A 7946-nucleotide genomic window follows, 5' to 3' on the forward strand; every position below is an offset into this window, starting at 1 on the left:
ATCATCTTTCCAGCTTGAATTTCAATGATGCATTGGGGCAACGATTTTGTGAGAAACATCTTCACCCTTAAATAAAGATTTTCTTAATTCCTTACCTGTGTGCTAATTAGATATCACCTTGTTTTCACATTAAACAGACTTCCACATGAGAAAGCAGCAAGGATGCAGTGGCGTTAATGTTTCCTGGTGTCAACCTGTATTATTTCAGTAGATATTGAAATGAGGATGCATCTTGCTGCCTTTCCAATGAAGCAAGTTTAATTTAGTAATAGGTGAAAAACCATCCCTACAAAGATGTTAATCAGATACTTGGCTTTGTGGACACTTTTCAGAGAACAAATTTGTTAGCATAAAAATAAAGCCAGAAAATGAAGAGCTGTTTAATCACTCAATTGGATTTTTTTGCCAGCATATTTCTTTTTCTCTGCAACCCACTGCTAAATTGTGCTTCCTAGCTGTTTTTATAAAATCACTGAATCAAATCTAACTCTGATTACATCAGAGAAGGCCAGGTACCCTACACCATAACAGGGGTTTTCGAAATTTTGACTTGTCTACTTAAAGATCAACAAAATCTGATAACAAGGTCAATTACGTCCCTGGGTGGGATTGAACCACCAACCTTTTGGTTAATAGCCGTACACACTAACTGATTGCGCCACAGTGACACTTTGCAAAAGTACTTACTGACAAAGGCTAATAAGCATTCATCTAGAACGTTTCCTATAAAAACTTTAAATAGTCAATAATCTGGAGAGTTTTTGTAAGATGTTTCTTCCATCAACCAATGAAGAAACACATTGGTACTTTCCCATGATGAGTGAGTGCTTCAGGATCTCTTGCACTTACATGTGCAGCAGAGTACTGTAATGGAAGCATGCTGGGTCCATAACCCAGAGGTAGGCAGATTGAAACTATCCTCTGCTATATGCATTTTTTTTGTTAATTAAAGTAATCCAAAACTGGGATTGATATTTGTGCTCTTTTATTTTTACTTAAAGTACAATAACTTTTACCATTTTAATTTGTTTTAATAGTATATTGACAGTATTGTTTTCTTTCAAAAATCCAATTAATTTTCTTTACCCGATTATTAAAATGGTAATTGACAAAAACAAACTACATTGTCACCAGAAGAGCAATACAAAATGTACAAGTGATATATTAAAATCATCTTTCCAGCTTGAATTTCAATGATGCATTGGGGCAACGATTTTGTGAGAAACATCTTCACCCTTAAATAAAGATTTTCTTAATTCCTTACCTGTGTGCTAATTAGATATCACCTTGTTTTCACATTAAACAGACTTCCACATGAGAAAACAGCAAAGATGCAGTGGCGTTAATGTTTCCTGGTGTCAACCTGTATTATTTCCGTAGATATTGAAATGAGGATGCATCTTGCTGCCTTTCCAATGAAGCAAGTTTAATTTAGTAATAGGTGAAAAACCATCCCTACAAAGATGTTAATCAGACACTTGGCTTTGTGGACACTTTTCAGAGAACAAATTAGTTAGCATAAAAATAAAGCCAGAAAATGAAGAGCTGTTTAATCACTCAATTGGATTTTTCTGCCAGCATATTTCTTTTTCTCTGCAACCCACTGCTAAATTGTGCTTCCTAGCTGTTTTTTTATAAAATCACTTAATCAAATCTAACTCTGATTACATCAGAGAAGGCCAGGTACCCTACACCATAAGAGGGGGTTTGAAATTTTGACTTGTCTACTTAAAGATCACCAAAATCTGATAACAGGGTCAATTACATCCCTGGGTGGGATTGAACCACCAACCCTTTGATTAATAACCAAACACACTAACCGATTGCGCCACAGAGACACTTTGCAAACTTACATACTGACAAAGGCTAATAAGCATTCATCTAGAACGTTTCCTAGAAAAACTTTAAAAAGTCAATAATCTGGAGAGTTTTTGTAAGATGTTTCTTCCATCAACCAACGAAGAAACACATTGGTACTTTCCCATGATGAGTGAGTGCTTCAGGATCTCTTGCACTTACATGTGCAGCAGAGTACTGCATTGGAAACATGCTGGGCCCATAACCCAGAGGTAGGCAGATTGAAACTATCCTCTGCTATATGCATTTTTTATTGTTAATTAAAGTAATCCAAAACTGGGATTGATATTTTTGCTCTTTTATTTTTACTTAAAGTACAATAACTTTTACCATTTTAATTTGTTTTAATAGTATATTGACAGTATTGTTTTCTTTCAAAAATCCACTTAATTTTCTTTACCCTATTATTATAATGGTAATTGACAAAAACAAACTACATTGTCACCAGAAGAGCAATACAAAATGTACAAGTGATACATTAAAATCATCTTTCCAGCTTGAATTTCAATGATGCATTGGGGCAACGATTTTGTGAGAAACATCTTCACCCTTAAATAAAGATTTTCTTAATTCCTTACCTGTGTGCTAATTAGATATCACCTTGTTTTCACATTAAACAGACTTCCACATGAGAAAACAGCAAAGATGCAGTGGCGTTAATGTTTCCTGGTGTCAACCTGTATTATTTCCGTAGATATTGAAATGAGGATGCATCTTGCTGCCTTTCCAATGAAGCAAGTTTAATTTAGTAATAGGTGAAAAACCATCCCTACAAAGATGTTAATCAGACACTTGGCTTTGTGGACACTTTTCAGAGAACAAATTTGTTAGCATAAAAATAAAGCCAGAAAATGAAGAGCAGTTTAATCACTCAATTGGATTTTTCTGCCAGCATATTTCTTTTTCTCTGCAACCCACTGCTAAATTGTGCTTCCTAGCTGTTTTTTTATAAAATCACTTAATCAAATCTAACTCTGATTACATCAGAGTAGGCCAGGTACCCTACACCATAAGAGGGGGTTTGAAATTTTGACTAGTCTACTTAAAGATCACCAAAATCTGATAACAAGGTCAATTACATCCCTGGGTGGGATTGAACCACCAACCCTTTTATTAATAACCAAACACACTAACCGATTGCGCCACAGAGACACTTTGCAAACTTCCATACTGACAAAGGCTAATAAGCATTCATCTAGAACGTTTCCTAGAAAAACTTTAAAAAGTCAATAATCTGGAGAGTTTTTGTAAGATGTTTCTTCCATCAACCAACGAAGAAACACATTGGTACTTTCCCATGATGAGTGAGTGCTTCAGGATCTCTTGCACTTACATGTGCAGCAGAGTACTGCATTGGAAACATGCTGGGCCCATAACCCAGAGGTAGGCAGATTGAAACTATCCTCTGCTATATGCATTTTTTATTGTTAAAGTAATCCAAAACTGGGATTGATATTTTTGCTCTTTTATTTTTACTTAAAGTACAATAACTTTTACCATTTTAATTTGTTTTAATAGTATATAGACAGTATTGTTTTCTTTCAAAAATCCAATTAATTTTCTTTACCCTATTATTATAATGGTAATTGACAAAAACAAACTACATTGTCACCAGAAGAGCAATACAAAATGTACAAGTGATATATTAAAATCATCTTTCCAGCTTGAATTTCAATGATGCATTGGGGCAACGATTTTGTGAGAAACATCTTCACCCTTAAATAAAGATTTTCTTAATTCCTTACCTGTGTGCTAATTAGATATCACCTTGTTTTCACATTAAACAGACTTCCACATGCGAAAGCAGCAAGGATGCAGTGGCGTTAATGTTTCCTGGTGTCAACCTGTATTATTTCCGTAGACATTGAAATGAGGATGCATCTTGCTGCCTTTCCAATGAAGCAAGTTTAATTTAGTAATAGGTGAAAAACCATCCCTACAAAGGTGTTAATCAGAGACTTGGCTTTGTGGACACTTTTCAGAGAACAAATTTGTTAGCATAAAAATAAAGCCAGAAAATGAAGAGCTGTTTAATCACTCAATTGGATTTTTTTGCCAGCATATTTCTTTTTCTCTGCAACTCACTGCTAAATTGTGCTTCCTAGCTGTTTTTATAAAATCACTGAATCAAATCTAACTCTGATTACATCAGAGAAGGCCAGGTACCCTACACCATAACAGGGGGTTTGAAATTTTGACTTGTCTACTTAAAGATCACCAAAATCTGATAACAAGGTCAATTACGTCCCTGGGTGGGATTGAACCACCAACCTTTTGGTTAATAACCATACACACAGACTGATTGCGCCACAGCGACACTTTGCGAAAGTACATACTGACAAAGTCTAATAAGCATTCATCTAGAACGTTTCCTAGAAACATTTTAAAAAGTCAATAATGTGGAGAGTTTTTGTAAGATGTTTCTTCCATCAACCAATGAAGAAACACATTGGAACTTTCCCATGATAAGTGAGTGCTTCAGGACCTCTTGCACTTACATGTGCAGCAGAGTACTGTAATGGAAGCATGCTGGGTCCATAACCCAGAGGTAGGCAGATTGAAACTATCCTCTGCTATATGCATTTTTTTTTGTTAATTAAAGTAATCCAAAACTGGGATTGATATTTTTGCTCTTTTATTTTTACTTAAAGTACAATAACTTTTACCATTTTAATTTGTTTTAATAGTATATTGACAGTATTGTTTTCTTTCAAAAATCCAATTAATTTTCTTTACCCGATTATTAAAATGGTAATTAACAAAAACAAACTACATTGTCACCAGAAGAGCAATACAAAATGTACAAGTGATATATTAAAATCATCTTTCCAGCTTGAATTTCAATGATGCATTGGGGCAACGATTTTGTGAGAAACATCTTCACCCTTTAATAAAGATTTTCTTAATTCCTTACCTGTGTGCTAATTAGATATCACCTTGTTTTCACATTAAACAGACTTCCACATGAGAAAGCAGCAAGGATGCAGTGGCGTTAATGTTTCCTGGTGTCAACCTGTATTATTTCAGTAGATATTGAAATGAGGATGCATCTTGCTGCCTTTCCAATGAAGCAAGTTTAATTTAGTAATAGGTGAAAAACCATCCAAGAGCTGTTTAATCACTCAATTGGATTTTTTTGCCAGCATATTTGTTTTTCTCTGCAACCCACTGCTAAATTGTGCTTCCTAGCTGTTTTTATAAAATCACTGAATCAAATCTAACTCTGATTACATCAGAGAAGTCTAAATACCTAACACCATAACAGGGGGTTTGAAATTTTGACTTGTCTACTTAAAGATCACCAAAATCTGATAACAAAGTCAATTACATCCCTAGGTGGGATTGAACCACCAACCTTTTGATTAATAGCCATACACACTAACTGATTGCGCCACAGCGACACTTTGCAAAATTACATACTGACAAAGGCTAATAAACAATCATCTAGAACGTTTCCTAGAAAAACTTTAAAAAGTCAATAATCTGGAGTGTTTTTGTAAGATGTTTCTGCCATCAACCAATGAAGAAACACATTGGTACTTTCCGATGATGAGTGAGTGCTTCAGGATCTCTTGCACTTACATGTGCAGCAGAGTACTGCAATGGAAGCATGCTGGGCCCATAACCCAGAGGTAGAAAGATTGAAACTATCCTCTGCTATATGCATTTTTTTTGTTAATTAAAGTAATCCAAAACTGGGATTGATATTTTTGCTCTTTTATTTTTACTTAAAGTACAATAACTTTTACCATTTTAATTTGTTTTAATAGTATATTGACAGTATTGTTTTCTTTCAAAAATTCACTTAATTTTCTTTTCTGTGTGCTAATTAGATATCACCTTGTTTTCACATTAAATAGACTTCCACATGAGAAAGCAGCAAGGATGCAGTGGCGTTAATGTTTCCTGGTGGTAGTGGGGGACTGTGTTTGTGCTTTCCTCTGGTCAGCTCTGGTAAAAGTCAGATTTCTTTGACTCAGATCTTCCTCTAGCCTTGTTCTTCTTTCGAGAGTTCCCTTGTGCTGCCTCAGTTGGATTTCCTTCACTTGACAGGGGGGTACCCGAGCAGCGACCTTCCCCAGCTCTAGCCCAACTCCTACTTACCTGCCAGGTGAGATACTATGATCATGAAGGTGCTTCTCCCAGGGAAAGGCTCACCCATTGCACTCTGGGTGTGCTGCTCCTGCGATTTCCCCAAATGTGGGAAACTTGACTGCATAATTTGTGTTTCCCCTGGTCGGCTCTAGTATAATTCAGATCTCTTTGTCTCAGGTCTCTCTCCAGCCTAGTTTGCTGTCTGTTTCCACTTCTTTTTTACTTAAACCGCTCCCTTCTATGCCCTTGCGCACCTTAATTAAATCTAACTCTGATTACGTCAGAGAAGGCCAGGTACCCTACACCATAAGAGGGGGTTTGAAATTTTGACTTGTCTACTTAAAGATCACCAAAATCTGATCACAAGGTCAATTACATCACTGGGTGGGAACCTTTTGGTTAATAGCCCATGTAAGTGCAAGAGATCCTGAAGCACTCACTCATCATGGGAATGTACCAATGTGTTTCTTACTAAAATTCTCCAGATTATTGACTTTTTAAAGTTTTTCTAGGAAACGTTCTAGATGAATGCTTATTAGCCTTTGTCAGTATGTACTTTTGCAAAGTGTCGCTGTGGCGCAATCAGTTAGTGTGTATGGCTATTAACCTAAAGGTTGGTGATTCAATCCCACAGAGGGATGTAATAGACCTTGTTATCAGATTTTGGTGATCTTTAAGTAGACAAGTCAAAATTTCAAACCCCCTCTTAAGGTGTAGGGTACCCGGCCTTCTCTGATGTAATCAGAATTAGATTTGATTAAGTGATTTTATAAAAAACAGCTAGGAAGCACAATTTAGCAGTGGGTTGCAGAGAAAAAAAACTATGCTGGCAGAAAAGTCCAATTGAGTGATTAAACAGCTCTTCATTTTCTGATTTTATGTTTATTCTAACAAATTTGCTCTCTGAAAAGTGTCCACAAAGCCAAGTCTCTGATTAACACCTTTGTAGGAATGGTTTTTCACCTATTACTGAATTAAACTTGCTTCATTGGAAAGGCAGCAAGATGCATCCTCATTTCAATGTCTACTGAAATAATACAGGTTGACACCAGGAAACATAAACGTCACTGCATCCTTGCTGCTTCCTCATGGGGAAGTCTGTTTAATGTGAAAACAAGGTGATATCTAATCAGCACACAGGTAAGGAATTAAGAAAATCTTTCTTTATGGGTGAAGATGTTTCTCACAAAATTGTTGCACCAAGGCATCATTGAAATTCAAGCTGGAAAGATGATTTTAATATATCACTTGTACATTTTGTACTGCTCTTCTGGTGACAATGTAGATTGTTTTTGTCAATTACCATTTTAATAATCGGGTAAAGAAAATTAATTGGATTTTTGAAAGAAAACAATACTGTCAATATACTATTAAAACAAATTAAAATGGTAAAAGTTATTGTACTTTAAGTAAAAATAAAAGAGCAAAAATATCAATCCCAGTTTTGGATTACTTTAATTAATAAAAACAATGCATATAGCAGAGGATAGTTTCAATCTGCCTACCTCTGGGTTATGGACCCAGCATGCTTCCATTACAGTACTCTGCTGCACATGTAAGTGCAAGAGATCCTGAAGCACTCACTCATCATAGGAAAGTACCAATGTGTTTCTTCATTGGTTGATGGAAGAAACATCTTACAAAAACTCTCCACATTATTGACTTTTTAAAATGTTTCTAGGAAACGTTCTAGATGAATGCTTATTAGCCTTTGTCAGTATGTACTTTTGAAAAGTGTCGCTGTGGCGCAATCAGTTAGTGTATAAGGCTATTAACCAAAAGGTTGGTGGTTCAATCCCACCCAGGGACAAAATTGACCTTGTTATCAGATTTTGGTGATCTTTAAGTAGACAAGTCAAAATTTCAAACCCCCTCTTATGGTGTAGGGTACCTGGCCTTCTCTGATGTAATCAGAGTTAGATTTGATTAAGTGATTTTATAAAAAAACAGCTAGGAAGCACAATTTAGCAGTGGGTTGCAGAGAAAAAGAAAAA

The 7946-nt window shown here is 35.7% G+C and overlaps 1 non-coding gene across 1 annotated transcript; it reads left to right on the forward strand.

The window, feature by feature from the left end:
* The first annotated feature begins 5953 nt into the window (after window positions 1-5953).
* Window positions 5954-6116, forward strand: LOC135012559 (U1 spliceosomal RNA). The gene has a single exon (XR_010211497.1). It is a non-coding gene; the product is annotated as a U1 spliceosomal RNA (small nuclear RNA).
* Window positions 6117-7946: the final 1830 nt, after the last annotated feature.

This window comes from Pseudophryne corroboree, unplaced genomic scaffold (assembly GCF_028390025.1).
Source record: "Pseudophryne corroboree isolate aPseCor3 unplaced genomic scaffold, aPseCor3.hap2 scaffold_2559, whole genome shotgun sequence".
NCBI classification, from domain to species: Eukaryota; Metazoa; Chordata; class Amphibia; order Anura; family Myobatrachidae; genus Pseudophryne; species Pseudophryne corroboree.